Source organism: Oncorhynchus masou, chromosome 24, assembly GCF_036934945.1.
Source record: "Oncorhynchus masou masou isolate Uvic2021 chromosome 24, UVic_Omas_1.1, whole genome shotgun sequence".
NCBI classification, from domain to species: Eukaryota; Metazoa; Chordata; class Actinopteri; order Salmoniformes; family Salmonidae; genus Oncorhynchus; species Oncorhynchus masou.
The window spans coordinates 94,975,775-94,994,776 of NC_088235.1; the positions used below are offsets into that span (position 1 = coordinate 94,975,775).

At 42.3% G+C, this 19,002-nt stretch overlaps 1 protein-coding gene across 1 annotated transcript in view; it reads left to right on the top strand.

Moving 5' to 3' along the window:
- Nucleotides 1-1,082: 1,082 nt before the first annotated feature.
- Nucleotides 1,083-19,002, top strand: part of gng12b (guanine nucleotide binding protein (G protein), gamma 12b) — a 73,594-nt gene continuing 55,674 nt past the window's right edge. The window contains exon 1 of the mRNA XM_064935751.1: nucleotides 1,083-1,411. The gene's annotated coding sequence lies outside the window, so the exon portion shown is untranslated. The remainder of the gene's footprint in view (nucleotides 1,412-19,002) is intronic.

A 19,002-nucleotide genomic window follows, 5' to 3' on the forward strand; every position in this document is an offset into this window, starting at 1 on the left:
GACAGTCCGCTTGGAGTTTGCCAAAAGGCACTTAAAGGGTACTCAGACCATGGGAAACAAGATTCTCTGGTCTGATGAAACCAAGATTGAACTCTGGCCTGAATGCCAAGCGTCACGTCTGGAGGAAACCTGGCACCATCCCTACGGTGCAGCATGGTGGTGGCAGCATCATGCTGTGGGGATGTTTTTCAGCGGCAGAGACTGGGAGACTAATCAGGATCGAGGGAAAGATGAATGGAGCAAAGTGCAGAGAGATCCTTGATGAAAACCTGCTCCAGAGCACTCAGGACCTCAGGACCCTAAGCACACAGCCAAGACAATGCAGGAGTGGCTTCAGGACAAGTCTCTGAATATCATTGAGTGGCCCAGACAGAGGCCGGACATGAACCCGATCAAACATCTCTGGAAAGACCTGAAAATAGCCTGACAGAGCTTGAGAAGATCTGCAGAGAAGAATGGGAGAAACTCCCCAAATATAGGTGTGCCAAGCTTGTAGCGTCATACCCACGAAGACTCAAGGCTTTAATCACTGCCAAAAGTGCTTCCACAAAGTACTGAGTAAAGGGTCTGAATACTTATGTAAATGTGATATGTATATTTCTAAACAATTCTAAAAACCTGTTTTTGCTACCGGCAGGGTAGGCTGGTGGTTAGAGCGCTGGACTAGTAACCGGAAGGTTTCAAGTTCAAACCCCCGAGCTGACAAGGTACAAATTTGTTGTTCTGCCCCTGAACAGGCAGTTAACCCACTGTTCCTCGGCCATCATTGAAAATAAGAATTTGTTCTTAACTGACTTGCCTAGTTAAATAAAGGTTAAATAATGAAATATTGTGTGTAGATTGATGAGGAGAAAAAACAATTTCATACATTTTTGAATTTGGCTGTAACATAACAAATTGTGGAAAAAGTCAAGGGGTCTGAATACTTTCCGAATACACACATCAATATTCACATCGATAGGCCTAATACAGTAGCTATGAGATTGAGGAACAGTCAGGGAGGCAGGCTCACAGGCAGAGGGCGCCCTGTATATAAAGAAGGAGACGTGGAGATAAATTGCACAATTCCAGTCCTCCCTAAAACCATTTTCCCCACCATTCCATGTATTCAGACAGACCAGAGAGAAAAAAGCTCGTTCCTCCATTCTGTCTGTCACTCAGCCGTGCAGCTCAACGGAATCGCGATTGGCTAAAAGTCGACGGAGTCGATCATAACAGTAGGTTAATGTTAATTAAAATAAAATAAAATATTAATTACTTTATACCCAAGAAAAGCACGACGACTCGATTTCAGCAGACTTCAAGATACTTTATCGACTCCAAGAAGCAATGAAAACAGATTTTTCGAAAATTGTGCAGCCCAAGAACTCTTAAGATTTTGCGCTTGGAACAGAGGCCAGCCATAAAGCAGGTGAGTGCAGAGCTATCGGGGTTCGATTAATGAGAACAGAATATACATAATTCTAATTCTATAGGCGTTAAGAGCACATGTAATTTAACTTCTACAGATTACAGTTGGTATGGATGTGTAGGATTAGGATACCTGCCGTTTTGTTACACGTCGGGTTTCTCTCACTCCTGCCTGTGTGATGCCGTTGTCTTGCCATATGGTCAGTCTCTTATCCCAAGTGGGTTTAAGCAAATGTGTGGCATCACTGTTTTACTCCAGCGCCAGCATAGTATATGTTCTTGTAATATATACATGTTTTTGTAATTACATAGTAATGTAGTTTTTGCTGTTGGGTAGAACAACTTGATGTTTTCCTTTATGCTGTCTTCTTCAGAGGAACTCAGACCCACACATGTCTGGGGTTGAATAAAACACCAATAATAATCTTTAATAATAAATCAATGTATGGCCAATGAGAATTAGCACACACTGCTGATATCAGACTTTTCTGAATGAAATGTGATGGGTCGAAATTTGTGACTGTTGATGTGTAGTTGCAGAGACAGTGCAATGATACATTGACAGATCTGGAACTTGCTCTGTGTTCAATGTTTTAAGATTTTTTTTCCATCTCTGCTAAATGGTAAATCTAGATATTTTTTTCATCTCTGCTAAATGGTAAATCTAGATATTTTTTTCATCTCTGGTAAATGACAATTCTAGATATTTTTTAAATCTCTGGTAAATGGTAAATATAGATATTTTTTTCATCTCTGTTAAATGGTAAATATAGATATTTTTTTCCATCTCTGGTAAATGATAAATATAGTGATCAATATAGTGATGAAGTGATCATAACCTCTTAGAAAAAAGGTGCTATATCTAGAACCTTAAAGGGTTATTTGGCTCTCTCCATAAGAGAACCATTTGAAGAACCCATTTTGGTTCCAGGTAGAACCCTTTTTGGTTCCAGGTAGAACTCTTTTGGGTTCCATGTAGAACCCTTTCCATAGAGGGTTCTACGTGGAACAAAAAATGGTTCTACCTGTAACTAAAAAGGGTTATCCTATGGGGACAGCTGAAGAGCTGTTTTGTAACCCTTTTTTCTAAGAGTGTATGAATGCTGTTTTACCAGTCTGGTCTGGTTGAGCCTGTAAGGTACTGTGACCAGTTCAGACACCTGTTACGTCCAAGACTTTATAAGATGACCTGTAATGGAATTAACAAGAATAGCACATCTTCTTTAACTTTTGCCAAAGTTGACTTGAAAGCAGTAACCTTGGTTCAGAATGATGTCTGTCTGAAAGGCCTGATGAAGAGTCACCATTATTAGTGTGTTAGTGTTCTTTGCCCACTAGACTTACAGTACATGTACCATAAATGACTATCTTCTTTCACCTTCAAAAGGTCTGAGCCTGTTCATGCCATGCAAGCGTTTTGAATGTAGAAATGTAATGTAATTATATAAGAAACCACTGCTGTAGATCATTTAAGGTGAATCAAAAGGTCAGGCGAGAAGTGGAGTAACCACCTGAGACTTTGTGTCCCAAATGGCACCCTATTATGTATTATTGAATAGAGCCCTAATGCACTAGCCTATATAGGGAATAGGGATCTTTTTGGGATGCAGTTTTTGAATCAATTTGAAGTTCCTGTGATTCTGACAGGTTCTAGTTCCCCCTGTCTTAATCTGGTTTGATGATTCAGTTAACATGGCATGGATTAACAGAGATTAAACTACACATAAGGGATAACAAGGGGATGATTGTTCTTTTCCTTAATTCTCTGCCCCCATGCCCCTCTCCCACTCTTCTATTCGTCAACGCCAGTTACACTGGCAAGCCACAGCTATTGGTTTAATATGAGGAGGAACATCCTTTGTTTGGTTTTGTCTGTCAACCAACCCTTGTTAGAGCCTATCAGAGTCATGAACTTTGTATGTGTGTGCAGTGGTGGAAAATGACCCAATTGTCATACTTGAGGAAAAGTAAAGATATCTAAATAGAAAATGACTCAAGTAAAAGTGAGTCACCCAGTAAAATATTACTTGAGTAAAAGTCTAAAAGTATTTGGTTTTAAATATACTTAAGTATCAAAAGTATATGTAATCACTAAAATATACCGAAGTATCAAAAGTAAAAGTATAAATCATTTAACATTCCTTATATTAAGCAAACCAGACGGCACAATTTTCTTGTTTAAATAATGTCCGCACAGCCAGGGGCACTTTCCAACACTCAGACATAATAACAAAATGAAGCCTTCATGTTTAGTGAATCCGCCAGATCAGAGGCAGTAGAGATGACCAGGGGTGTTCTCTTGATACGTGCTTGAATTGGACCATTTTCCTGCAAAGCATTCAAAATGTAAGTACTTTTGGGTGTCAGGAAAAATGTATTGAGAAAAACATACGTTGTTTTCTTTAGGAATGTAGGGAAGTAAAAGTAAAAGTAGTCAAAAATATAAACAATAAAGTACAGATACGCCCAGAAACGACTTAAGTAGTACTTTAATGTATTTTTGCTGAAGTACTTTACACCACTGTGTATGTGTGTATCAAAGGGATGAAGTTATTCTGACGCTGTGACTGAAGGCAGCACTCTGTTCAACACCAAAAGGCGGATCATGCAGATTGTTAGAATGAAACATTTTTGAGTGGTTTCTACTTAACCAGTCTCATCATAGACAGACTCCTCACAGATCATTGTATTATAAAGCATGGTCTACAGGGATGCTTTGCACTAGGCTACTCCAGCTCCTATGCCAAACTGCATCCCATAGAGCAGAACTGTCTGAAATGTTCGTAAACGGGTTGTAATGATGTTATTTCAAACATCGTTGCCCTCTGGAATTGGGTTATGTTGTAAAGACTGTATATATCTACATGCAGGTTGAAGAAAGCCTATAGGTTTGTCTGTATTCCTGTATGGGTGGCCCCAGTTGAGCATTTGATTCGCAGACAGTCCCAGCAGTGCATCCAGTTCTCAGTGGTCTTCTTGTTGTGTCTCAACAACCCAGTCAGACCCCATTGTGTCATTCATTTGTTTGTGAACTCATCTGTTCCCTTGGCTGTGTTGTTTTTACTCTCAGTCTCTGAAAGCGTTTTGAGTTCCTCAAGCAGCCAGATAAGAGATTATGCTGTGCCCTGCCATTGTGTGGGCCTACAGTGGTTAGAAAGGTCAGTGTATGGAACAACCAGCCAGACATACTGAACACTGACTATAGCAATAACACTCAATTCTAAAGCTTATTTGAACTAATGTCCACTGAATATGGTGATGGGTTTTAGTGATTATTGTCAATCCAATTTGAGGAAAGGTTTAGTGATTTATGAGACGTTACAGTCAGTAATATGTGATTAAACCTGCTGAATCACAGAGGAATGACAAACAGCTTGTCATAGCAGGAAGCAACCAAAACAGGGTTAAAACGGACAATTTCACCTTTCCCCCCTGGGGCTCCGAAAGCGTAGCTCTTTTATCCGGAATGGGGCAGAATGATGACGTCATAGGTAGCGTTGCCTGGACAACTGAGCAGCGTAGATGGAATTAAAAGCCTCCATGCAACTCCTCATCTGTATCATTGGGTTAGCAGGGCGTCTCCTATTCATTCACACCAACAGATACACACACACAAGATTAACACGCACGACACGTGCACACGTGTCTGTATGTCATGTGTGTTATTTGTGTGCGTATTGTGTGTAACTGTGTGCTTGTGGTGTGTGTGTGTGTGTGTGTGTGTGTGTGTGTGTGTGTGTGTGTGTGTGTGTGTGTGTGTGTGTGTGTGTGTGTGTGTGTGTGTGTGTGTGTGTGTGGAATGAACAGCTGACTGAAGACAGGACAGCCGGGTGTTTGTGCGGTTGAGTCCTTTCTGCGATAACATTGACTCTTAACAACGTGATGAAACTTTGTTGCCCCTTGCTGGAACCAGCAAAGTGTTGTACCAAAGGATGAAAATGGGTTTAGAAACTCTAACCCTGGAAATTTGACTGATAAACTCATGCGTACACTCGCAATGTCTGCCTGATATTGTGATGCAATATTGGCCATCGTAATGTAGCATGTTCATTCAAATGATGTTAACTGATGTGGCTCATGCAATGGAGTCTATTCTTTGCAACGTCAGTTGAGTTGAATCAACAAATCATAGCACATATTGATGGGTACACTTCCTGGTTTTACTTCCTGCTTCGCTCCTATGTGTACACTCGCAATGGCCACCAGTCCACCCATTATGCAATAATGTTTTTGCTATTTGAAAGGTTATTACGGAGACCCCGGTCATTTGGATGACCAATTACCATCATCCAAAATTCCATTACCGTTACAGCCCTACTGTAACGTCGACGCAGGGAGTCAGGGAACAGGTGCAGTTAGTGAGTTTAATATTAACGAACATAGAACGACACAAAACAAGAGAAACGTCTGACAAGAAAACATCACCAATACTGTGTGATAATAAAAGAGTGCTATATAAAGGGTAAGTAATCAGGGAGTAATGCAGTTCAGGTGAGAGTAAAGATGGGTTGCCAGGACCGGGGGTTTAGTAGAACGGCGATGTCGAGCGCCTGGGCACGGGAGTAGACGTGACTGTCAGGATTTGGCCAGGGTTGTTCCGGTTTTTGGTCACTAGATGCCCCCATTGTGCTTTTTGACCTTTTGCTTTCCCTTGATCCCCATTATTATTTGCACCTGTGCCTCGTTTCCCCTGATTGTATTTAAACCCTTAGTTTCCCTCAGTTCTTTGCTCTGTGTTTGTATGTTAGCACCCAGCCCTAGTATTCTGTGTACTCTTGTTGATCCCGGTGGACGCTCTTGTGGAATTCTGTTTTTTGTTCTTGTTTATTTATTTTTGAGTATATTTTGAGGCATTTTATGCTTTACCTACCACCTTGTGGATTTACCTTTTTGTCTTGGAGGATTACCTTGTGGATTACCTTGTTCTTGTGGAATTCCTTTTGAGGTTGTGGAGTTACATGTTTTCCTGAAGGACTTCACTTTTTACTTTATTAAATACACCGTCTCAACTACTGCTGTGTCTGCCTCATCTTCTGGGTTCTGCTGACTATTCGTGGCTCAGTTGGTTAAGTGACTGTTTCTCACTCCGGAGACCCGGGTTCGTAACTGGGTCCTGACAGTGACACCTACGTTGTGCTCTCTAGTGGAACATAGGTGAAAATTGCTTTCTGTTCCCATGAATGAATGATATTTAAAGAGAATAATCCACTTGGAGTGGTGTGTGACTGTGTGTGTGGGGTGGGGTGATGGAAGGAAGTTATTTTTGGAAGCCGACATCAGTGTGACGTTGGGGGCCAATCTGGTGCTGTTGTTGGAGTGCCATTCTGTTGTGTCTGAGTTAATGAATGAGATTTATTATAATTCCAAGCCCTGCCGCTCTGTATGCCCAAACACGTTCAACTCAATAGTGGCAGGTCATACTGCATCATAATAACAGTACATGATTCTGTTCACAGCTTCACCCTTTAAAGCCACACCAACTAGCCTTTCTTGAACTTGTGATTACTGTACAGAATGAATAACACACACAATCGTCTCTAAAAACAAACAAATGCCAATCAGGGCGTCTGTTCTTCTTCATCATCTCTGACTTCATCTCTGACCCCCCCAGTTCTCAAAAACTAAAACAGATAAGTGTTAGGGCCACACTGTTGACTGGATGCAAAGGAGTGTGTGTTGTTTGTGTGTGTGTGTGTGTTGTGTGCAGTGCTTTTTGTAAGTACATGGAGAAGCCAGCCAAATAGGAAACGTTGCCAGCCAGGGAGCTCCTGTCTGGGGGGGCATGCCCCTCACAATATTTGTTTTGCAGAACAAGCTCTATTTTGGTGGCCTCTGGTACATTCTAATGCCTTGATTCCAGTTGAAATACACAGCTGCATTATTTAATACTTTAATGACTTTACCTCCCAGATTGGTAAAATGAGTTGTGGTATAGAAAGACATGTCTTTACAATTAAAATGACTGAAAATGTATCAATTCAGTGTGCTGTTAGTTGTTTTGGGTATCGTTTAGGCCTAGGCCTATATGATCAGGACTATGTTCTAAGTAAGATAGTCTTTTTTAACAATAACCTTAATTAAAGTCATATTTACAGTTGTACTGCAACATATATGAATCGCCACAATGATGTTTGCTTTTCAAATGATATGTTTTCTTGGCTCTGCTGCTGTGGACACCTTTGAATCCTAGGAAAATACCAATAAGTTCTTTGGTTTACTTGTCCTGATGCAATACCATAGACATATAACGACGTTGTATGATTTATGAATAGCAGATGAACTTTATTCAGTCAGTTCAACACCTTTTATAAACTAGTCATCACTTCCTGTTTGGTCATCAATCAAAGAACAGTAAATAGCCTATGCTCCTGACTCCGTGACTGGCTATAGTAGGCCTATGAAACGGGCGAAAGAAAATGATTGAATGTGCCACAAAACAATAATTAAGTAGATTTCAACTAATTGTCACCACGTACATTACATGGGACATGTAAATTCACTTACGGGAGACGATGAAGAAGCATCATTCTCTGTGAAAATAAATTTGTTTGCAGCCAACCAGAGTGCAAAAAAATAACACAGGTACCGAGAGGTGGGACAGACAGCAGGCTGACAAACCAGCTCTGTCCCTGTCATCGATTGCTTTGTGGCTGACAGGTGTCTGTCCTATCATTAGATCACTAGAAGATGGATATCGTTCATTCTAGCGGTAGAAAGCTATACAGATTTTTCTGACTAACGAATTGAAACTTTCAAATTGAATAGAAGCCTAGTTAATTAAGTGGAAAAAGTACCCGGGTCACAATGAGTCTGTTATCGGCTATTTGGCCGACGGCCGGTGCTTATGGAAAACACTTTGTGTGTGTGTGTGCTATATGTTCATCTGTGTGTGTGTGTGTTCATGTGCTATATGTTCATCTGTGTGTGTGTGTATGTTCATGTGCTATATGTTCATCTGTGGTCTGCAGACTGCAGTGGTGGAGTCCAGTTCTGCAGACTCTGCACTTCCTTGTTGGATGTCCTTGTGTCACTCCCCTGTAGAGGCAGACATACATCCTGCTCCCTACTAAGTGAAGGTCAATCCTGGTCCTTCAGGACTATCAAGGGTGTGTTGTAAATGCAGACTAATGGCTGAACTATAGTGGTCAACATTACCTACAGACAATACAATGTCAGACAGAGAGCCTTGTTGTGAACCACAGACGGTGTGGAAGCTGCTGTCACACAGTTGTGATGGGGTATTTATAGACTCCTGTGCTTTTGTGTGTGTGCTTGCGCTAGCTCTCCCGTCTCTCCCCTAACGTCATCCTAGCCTCCTGCCGACCAATGTATTGGGCAGACACACAGCCACAGTTATATTATATACATTCAGTCTGTTTCCTACATGTGTCTCTAATAAAGAACACCATAATTGACTATTTAACGAACTCCTACTCCTTGTCTGATTCACTTCGTCCCATGAGTCATTAGTGCTTACATGTAGGGGACTTGACTGACTGACTTGTAGTGAGTGCATACATTCCCCATGGGAATTGAACCTACGACCCTGGTGTTGCTAGCACCATGCTCTCACCAGCTGAGCCACACAGGACCACAGGAAGAGTTTCCCCCCCAAGCACCCCTATCCTTTTTAGTCTAGGACTAGGCTTAAATGGTGTCCAGGAAACCAGCTCTTAGATATCTCGAGCTAACCTTAGAGGGGCCACACCCATGCACTAGTTCTCACCTGAGAGCAGAGCAGGCCTTGGTGACATTGGAGCTGGTCAGTAGGAAAGATGAAGCTCTGGATAAATAGTATTATGCAAGCCACTTACTCTTAATGACACATCTCTAGGCCAAATACTACTCACCCTCAGGCTGTATCTCAAATGATACCCTATTCCCTACACAGTGCACTATGTAGAGCCTTTTGGGTCCTGGTCAAAAGTTATGCACTATAGGGAATAGGGGGCCATTTGGGATGCAGGCAGTCCTTTCGAACCAAGATGGCATAGCCGTTCAGACGTCTTTTGTCCTCGTCTTGTCGTGTCCCATATATATATATATATATATATATATACAACTTTTTTCATAAATTTTTTTACATTTAAATTTTCCATAAACTCATCCTCAAAACACTCTCCTGCAACCCACCTCACCTATTTATATTTATAAAAAAGTATAAAAAAGTATTATTTACCTCAAATCTGTAATCATCCAAGAAGCTAGCCAGAAACTCCAAACTCCAAGAAGCTAGCCAGAAACTAGCCAGAAGCTAGCCAGAAACTAGCCAGAAGCTAATCCAGAAGCTAATCACAAGCTAGGTCAGAAGCTAGCCAGAAACTAGCCAGAAACTAGCCAGGAGCTAGCCAGAAGCTAATCCAGAAGCTAATCAGAATCTAGTTTAAGCTTTCGTCGATTCCGGAGTGAATATCAGTTGTTCCGGAGCTAGCCAGCTGAGGAGTTCCATCAATCACTCCTGGGCTGCGGTCACCTATTCCGGACCCGTTTTGCTGCCTACGCGGAGCCCCACCGGGCCTTCACGGCTGAACTGCCGACGTTGTCTACCCAAGGGAGTTATCCGTCTAGTTCCTCCGTCGCGACGTTGCCTGGGCGCCCATCTGCGGCCTGCTAGCCATTAGCTGTCTTATCGACTGCTATCTGAATAGATAATCGGACAATTTATTTATTTATTTTTATTGTTATTGTTATTTTTTCTTCTTCTTGGGCCTCTAGCTATATCTATTGTTTTTATTTTTGTTGTTGTTGTGTGATTTGGATTGGTCCCCTCTACCACACGGAACCCCACTAATTTACTGACGGAGCGCAAGAGGTGGCTAATAACAGACGTCCATCCTATGCTAGCTTGCTACCGATGGCCTGGCTGGCTGTCTGGATCGCCGTGACCACCCACCAACCTCTCCACTCTCTGGACCCTTTTGATCACTCGACTAAGCATGCCTCTCCTTAATGTCAATATGCCTTGTCCATTGCTGTTCTGGTTAGTGTTTATTGGCTTATTTCACTGTAGAGCCTCTAGTCCTGCTCACCATACCTTATCCAACCTATTAGTTCCACCACCCACACATGCAATGACATCTCCTGGTTTCAATGATGTTTCTAGAGACAATATCTCTCTCTTCATCACTCAATACCTAGGTTTACCTCCACTGTATTCACATCCTACCCATACCTTTGTCTGTACATTATACCTTGATGCTATTTTATCGCCCCCAGAAACCTCCTTTTACTCTCTGTTCCAGACGTTCTAGACGACCAATTCTTATTGCTTTCAGCCGCACCCTTATTCTACTCCTCCTCTGTTCCTCTGGCGATGTAGAGGTGAATCCAGGCCCTACAGTGCCTTGCTCCACTCCTATTCCCCAGGCGCTCTCTTTTGACGACTTCTGTAACCGTAATAGCCTTGGTTTCATGCATGTTAACATTAGATGCCTCCTCCCTAAGTTTGTTCTATTCACTGCTTTAGCACACTCTTGCAACCCGGATGTTCTAGCTGTGTCTGAATCCTGGCTTAGGAAGACTACCAAAAATTCTGAAATTTTAATTCCAAACTACAACCTTTTCAGACAAGATAGAACTGCCAAAGGGGGCGGTGTTGCAATCTACTGCAAAGATAGCCTGCAGAGTTCTGTCCTACTATTCAGGTCTGTACCCAAACAATTTGAACTTCTACTTTTAAAAATCCACCTCTCTAAAAACAAGTCTCTCACCGTTGCAGTCTGCTATAGACCACCCTCTGCCCCCAGTTGTGCTCTGGACACCATATGTGAACTGATTGCCCCCATCTATCTTCAGAGCTCGTGCTGCTAGGCGACCTAAACTGGAACATGCTTAACACCCCAGCCATCCTACAATCTAAACTTGATGCCCTCAATCTCACACAAATTATCAATGAACCTACCAGGTACCTCCCCAAAGCCTTAAACTCGGGCACCCTCATAGATATCATCCTAACCAACTTGCCCTCTAAATACACCTCTGCTGTCTTCAACCAAGATCTCAGTGATCACTGCCTCATTGCCTGCATCCGTAATGGGTCAGCGGTCAAACAACCCCCACTCATCACTGTAAAATGCTCCCTGAAACACTTCAGCGAGCAGGCCTTTCTAATCGACCTGGCCGGGGTATCCTGGAAGGATATTGATCTCATCCCGTCAGTAGAGGATGTCTGGATATTTTTTTAAATGCCTTCCTAACCATCTTAAATAAACATGCCCCATTCAAGAAATTTAGAACCAGGAACAGATATAGCCCTTGCTTCTCCCCAGACCTGACTGCCCTTAACCAACACAAAAACATCCTATGGCGTTCTGCATTAGCATCGAACAGCCCCGTGATATGCAGCTGTTCAGGGAAGCTAGAAACCATTATACACAGGCAGCTAGAAAAGCCAAGGCTAGCTTTTTCAAGCAGAAATTTGCTTCCTGCAACACTAACTCAAAAAGTTCTGGGACACTGTAAAGTCCATGGAGAATAAGAACACCTCCTCCCAGCTGCCCACTGCACTGAAGATAGGAAACACTGTCACCACTGATAAATCCACCATAATTGAGAATTTCAATAAGCATTTTTCTACGGCTGGCCATGCTTTCCACCTGGCTACTCCTACCCCGGTCAACAGCACTGCACCCCCCACAGCAACTCGCCCAAGCCTTCCCCATTTATCCTTCTCCCAAATCCGTTCAGCTGATGTTCTGAAAGAGCTGCAAAATCTGGACCCCTACAAATCAGCCGGGCTAGACAATCTGGACCCTTTCTTTCTAAAATTATCTGGCGAAATTGTTGCCACCCTTATTACTAGCCTGTTCAACCTCTCTTTCGTGTCGTCTGAGATCCCCAAAGATTGGAAAGCAGCTGCGGTCATCCCCCTCTTCAAAGGGGGACACACTCTTGACCCAAACTGCTACAGACCTATATCTATCCTACCATGCCTTTCTAAGGTCTTCGAAAGCCAAGTCAACAAACAGATTACCAACCATTTCGAATCTCACCATACCTTCTCTGCTATGCAATCTGGTTTCAGAGCTGGTCATGGGTGCACCTCAGCCACACTCAAGGTCCTAAACGATATCTTAACCGCCATCGATAAGAAACATTACTGTGCAGCCATCTGGCCAAGGCTTTCGACTCTGTCAATCACCACATCCTCATCGGCAGACTCGACAGCCTTGGTTTCTCAAATGATTGCCTCGCCTGGTTCACCAACTACTTCTCTGATAGAGTTCAGTGTGTCAAATCGGAGGGTCTGCTGTCCGGACCTCTGACAGTCTCTATGGGGGTGCCACAGGGTTCAATTCTTGGACCGACTCTCTTCTCTGTATACATCAATGAGGTCGCTCTTGCTGCTGGTGAGTCTCTGATCCACCTCTACGCAGACGACACCATTCTGTATACTTCTGGCCCTTCTTTGGACACTGTGTTAACAACCCTCCAGGCAAGCTTCAATGCCATACAACTCTCCTTCCGTGGCCTCCAATTGCTCTTAAATACAAGTAAAACTAAATGCATGCTCTTCAATGCATGCTCTTCCTATTTCGTAACAAAGCATCCTTCACTCATGCTGCCAAACATACCCTTGTAAAACTGACCATCCTACCAATCCTCGACTTTGGCGATGTCATTTACAAAATAGCCTCCAATACCCTACTCAACAAATTGGATGCAGTCTATCACAGTGCAATCCATTTTGTCACCAAAGCCCCATATACTACCCACCATTGCGACCTGTACGCTCTCGTTGGCTGGCCCTCGCTTCATACTCGTCGCCAAACCCACTGGCTCCATGTCATCTACAAGACCCTGCTCGGTAAAGTCCCCCCTTATCTCAGCTCGCTGGTCACCATAGCATCTCCCACCTGTAGCACACGCTCCAGCAGGTATATCTCTCTAGTCACCCCCAAAACCAATTTTTTCTTTGGCCGCCTCTCCTTCCAGTTCTCTGCTGCCAATGACTGGAACAATCTACAAAAAGCACTGAAACTGGAAACACTTTTCTCCCTCACTAGCTTTAAGCACCAACTGTCAGAGCAGCTCACAGATTACTGCACCTGTACATAGCCCACCTATATTTTAGCCCAAACAACTACCTCTTTCCCTATTGTATTTAATTTTTTTATTTATTTTGCTCCTTTGCACCCCATTATTTTTATTTTCTACTTTGCACATTCTTCCATTGAAAATCTAGCATTCCAGTGTTTTACTTGCTATATTGTATTGTATATTTTGCCTTTACCTCCCTTATCTCACCTCATTTGCTCACATCGTGTATAGACTTGTTTATACTGTATTATTGACTGTATGTTTGTTTTGCTCCACGTGTAACTCTGTGTCGTTGTATGTGTCGAACTGCTTTGATTTATCTTGGCCAGGTCGCAATTGTAAATGAGAACTTGTTCTCAACTTGCCGACCTGGTTAAATAAAGAAGAAAAAAAAAGAGTAGACAGACAGCTTGTTGCTCGTTTATTACAAGTCTGTTACGTTCCAGTGGGCACTGGCCAGTGCCATGGTGATGCTGCTGTTTACGTGGATATGTGGGGGTGGCCACAATAGCTGAGCTAACGTTGCATCCTAAATGGCACCTTATTTCTGGAATATTACACTACTTTTATTGTACTATAAAGGGAAAGGGTGCTATTTTGGATAAACACTAAAGACTGGAGAAGCCATAGCAAAGGGAAGTAACAGGTTGCTTTGTAACTGCCAGTGGGTAATAAAACATCTTTACATCTTACAATAAAATACATACATCGATTGAGTCTAAGAACTACAGTATATAATAATGAATAATAATTGATCATGTTCTACCTCAATGACCTCGTACCCCTGCACATTGACTCTGTACTGGTACCTCTTGTATATAGCCAAGTTATCATTACTCGTTGTGTATCTATTATTACTTTATTACGTGTTTTACTTTTCTATTATTTCTCTATTTTCTTTCTCACTGCATTGTTGGGAAGGACCCGTAAGCATTTCACTGTTAGTCCACACCTGTTGTTCCTAGGTTACCATGGTTGGATTGTATTGGGTTGGCATAATGCATGTTGTTACTGGTCATTTCTATGTAAAAGGACCCATAAGCACAACATTTTACATTTATAGGAGCATATAACATTTGGTGTCAAATGAAAGCCAAGAGTCTATATTTTTGGAAAATGAAGGCATACATACATACATACATTTTTCAACCATTTTCCATTCTAAAAATGGAATAAGCTACGGCTTTGATTTCTGGTCACACAGATGGAAAAGGGGTCTTAAAAAATATCTACTAGAAAAAGTCTTAAAAGGTATATGAAATACATCATACTTAAAAACCCAATCATGTTGAAGTAAAGGCAACTAATATCAACATTTATATTTGGTTTTGCAGAAATGATTTGCCTTCTGTAAGTTAAGAAAACATTGCCTAGTGTCTTGTCATTCTGCTACCAAAAACCCACTTATGTTTAAGATATCTTCTAATTTCTCTCCCTCATGAGGGATGATTATGAAAGTTCACAGAAGTAACAAGGTAGACCGAACAATGAGTTAGTGTTTTTACTGATAACAATTGTGTTTATGAATTATTAAGTGATTAAAACACATCACTCTGTTACACAATCGGAAACAGAGTGACCGAAAAATCATTAACAGAAGGACTGCCCCAGGTGGTGAGGGTAGGCAACAACATCTCCACCCCGCTGATCCTCAACACTGGGGCCCCACAAGGGTGCGTTCTGAGCCCTCTCCTGTACTCCCTGTTCACCCACGACTGCGTGGCCACGCACGCCTCCAACTCAATCATCAAGTTTGCGGACGACACAACAGTGGTAGGCTTGATTACCAACAACAACGAGACGGCCTACAGGGAGGAGGTGAGGGCCCTCGGAGTGTGGTGTCAGGACAATAACCTCACACTCAACGTCAACAAAACTAAGGAGATTGTGGACTTCAGGAAACAGCAGAGGGAACACCCCCCTATCCACATTGATGGAACAGTAGTGGAGAGGGTAGTAAGTTTTAAGTTCCTCGGCATACACATCACAGACAAACTGAATTGGTCCACTCACACAGACAGCATCGTGAAGAAGGCGCAGCAGCGCCTCTTCAACCTCAGGAGGCTGAATAAATTTGGCTTGTCACCAAAAGCACTCACAAACTTCCACAGATGCACAATCGAGAGCATCCTGGCGGGCTGTATCACCGCCTGGTACGGCAACTGCTCCGCCCACAACCGTAAGGCTCTCCAGAGGGTAGTGAGGTCTGCACGACGCATCACCGGGGGCAAACTACCTGCCCTCCAGGACACCTACACCACCCGATGTTACAGGAAGGCCATAAAGATCATCAAGGACAACACCCACCCGAGCCACTGCCTGTTCACCCCGCTATCATCCAGAAGGCGAGGTCAGTACAGGTGCATCAAAGCTGGGACCGAGAGACTGAAAAACAGCTTCTATCTCAAGGCCATCAGACTGTTAAACAGCAACCACTAACATTGAGTGGCTGCTGCCAACACACTGACTCAACTCCAGCCACTTTAATAATGGGAATTGATGGGAAATGATGTAAAATATATCACTAGCCACTTTAAACAATGCTACCTAATATAATGTTTACATACCCTACATTATTCATCTCATATGTATACGTATATACTGTACTCTATATCATCTACTGCATCCTTATGTAATACATGTATCACTAGCCACTTTAACTATGCCACTTTGTTTACATACTCATCTCATATGTATATACTGTACTCGATACCATCTACTGTATCTTGCCTATGCTGCTCTGCACCATCACTCATTCATATCTTTATGTACATATTCTTTATCCCCTTACACTGTGTATAAGAAATTAGTTTTGGAATTGTTAGTTAGATTACTTGTTGGTTATTACTGCATTGTCGGAACTAGAAGCACAAGCATTTCGCTACACTCGCATTAACATCTGCTAACCATGTGTATGTGACAAATAAAATTTGATTTGATTTGATTTGCAATTGATTTGGCCACAATGGGGAATCATTGTAGTCACAAACCGCAGTTGCAGTAGAGCACAGTACAACACAGTTCAGTAGATGCCTATGATTGGTACAGATATGCTTACCCTGGCGAGACATTTTGATAACCGTGTAAATCTCTCTAGGACAAGGTGACTTTTAGCAATATATTCCCCTGTATTTACCCTCAAAAATGAAACGCTCATTAGCTGCTAATGTGGCTTTTAAAAAGAGCTACAAATGCCATGATGATCTGGATGAGATTGCTGAATCGAGGCAAAGGTATGAATCTCTGGATTAACTATCTAATGACAACTAAATTTAGTAATTCATAAATTGGTAAAGTGGCTTTTTAAATTAACAAGTCTGTGAACTGTCTTGTGCAGGTTTTAAATTGACACAATACCTGTTAGCAAAGGTGTCAGCTAGAGATGACGAGCAGGAGCTTGCAGGGATTTGTAGTTTTCCATGACGTCTACTTTGATGCTAATTAACATGTTTGAATCTGAGAGTAAATAGAGCTGAAATATATTGATAAAAGTCACCTTGTCCGAGAGAGATTTGCATGGTTATCAAAACATCACGCCAGGGTAAACCTACACAAAACACAGCCCTTATTTGAAGTGTTTCTAAAATCCCCTATGGGAAAAATGAATGGTGCAAAAACGATTGGAACCATGTCCCTGTTTGACCGCTAGGTTTTATGGGTATTATGACACCTCCACTGTTGCCTCTATTGCCATATGGGAACCTAAATATTTTTGAATTACTGGTAGATAATGTGTCTTGTTGGAATATTCAGAAAGAACAACGCCATGACTGCATCCCAACTGGCACCCTATTCCTCCCTTTATAATTCATTACTTTCCCCCCTTTCAAGTTGATACAAGGAATGAAAATGTAAACTTTGTCGTTATCATGAAGAGTTTATTTTAGTTTCAAGCCTTCTAGAGACACCAAAAGTGGGGCCTATCATCATATTTGAATCATTGAAGTAAAATAATAGTGTAGTATTTGAACGTTGCTAGCCATGACACTTTATGACCTGTTATTTTGTTGAAACGTTTCATCTGGAGTGGCGCTCTCTCTGGTCTCCATGACGAGTTTCCTGCCCGCATCCTAGTGATCCAGAAACCCACAAATGGCTCCAGCCCTTTAGAGAAGTAGCTGGGTGGCATTTTACACACAAACACGCACGCACGTACGTGCTCAAAGTCTCCTCTGACTGTAACTGTAACTCCCTTAACCATTCCAGTAGGGACGAGGCTACTCTTGTCTTGTTCTCCTGTGTTTCCTTCCCAGTGACCCATAAAACAAAACAATGCCTCCGATACTGAATACTTGCTTTGCTATGTCTGTCGCTCCATTGCTGTAGCCCTGACAGTTCAAAAGTGAGTGACATTGTTTCATTTGCTCAGTATGGAGAGTGCCATATATGTCCTCCTCTGTAACAAGATCCTCCTGGCTATAGATAAGAGGAAAGTGTTGTGTTGATTCAGAGAGCATACACACACAGCACTACAGAGAGATCTGGGATCAGCTCTGAAACAGACGATGGTCTGACTGGTTTCACTGGAATGCGTTGAAGACTGATATACTCTGAATGACTGGCAATGGTGGCAAGTTGAAGCTGAGGCTGATTCCACCTGAAATTGTGTGGTCACCAGTCATTGTTTACTGTACTTCAAACAGGATGAGACAGCCTATGCTACTCTCTTGGCTCTGATGATGACATGGGTCATCATCACAAGTTACACAGGATATGAATGTAATCTATTTCTTTCTATTTCTTTCAAATTACACAACAAAACCTAATACACACAATCTAGTCAAGGAATGGGAGGAGAATAATAAGAATAAAATAATGGGTGAGCAGTGACAGGGCGGCTAATATGCAATAGATAGTAAAGGATATAGTAAACAGTATACACAGTCGTGGCCAAAAGTTTTGAAAATGACACAAATATTAATTTTCACAAAGTCTGCTGCCTCAGTTTGTATGATGGCAACTTGAATATACTCCAGAATTTTATGAAGAGTGATCTGATGAATTGTAATTAATTGCAAAGTCCCTCTTTGCAATGCAAATGAACTGAATTCCCCCAAAACATTTCCACTACATTTCAGCCCTGCCACAAAAGGACCAGCTGATGTGAGTGTTGACGAGGACAAGGCTGGAGATCACTCTGTCATGCTGATTGAGTTCGAATAACAGACTGGAAGCTTCAAAAGGAGGGTGGTACTTGGAATCATTGTTCTTCCTCTGTCAACCATGGTTACCTGCAAGGAAACACGTGCCGTCATCATTGCATTGCACAAAAAGGGCTTCACATGCAAGGATATTGCTGCCAGTAAGATTGCACCTAAATCAACCATTTATCGGATCATGAAGAACTTCAAGGAGAGTGGTTCAATTGTTGTGAAGAAGGCTTCAGGGCGCCCAAGAAAGTCCAGCAAGCGCCAGGACCGTCTCCTAAAGTTGATTCAGCTGCGGGATCGTGGCAACAGCAGTACAGAGCTTGCTCAGGAATGGCAGCAGGCAGGTGTGAGTGCATCTGCACGCACAGTGAGGCGAAGACTTTTAGAGGATGGCCTGGTGTCA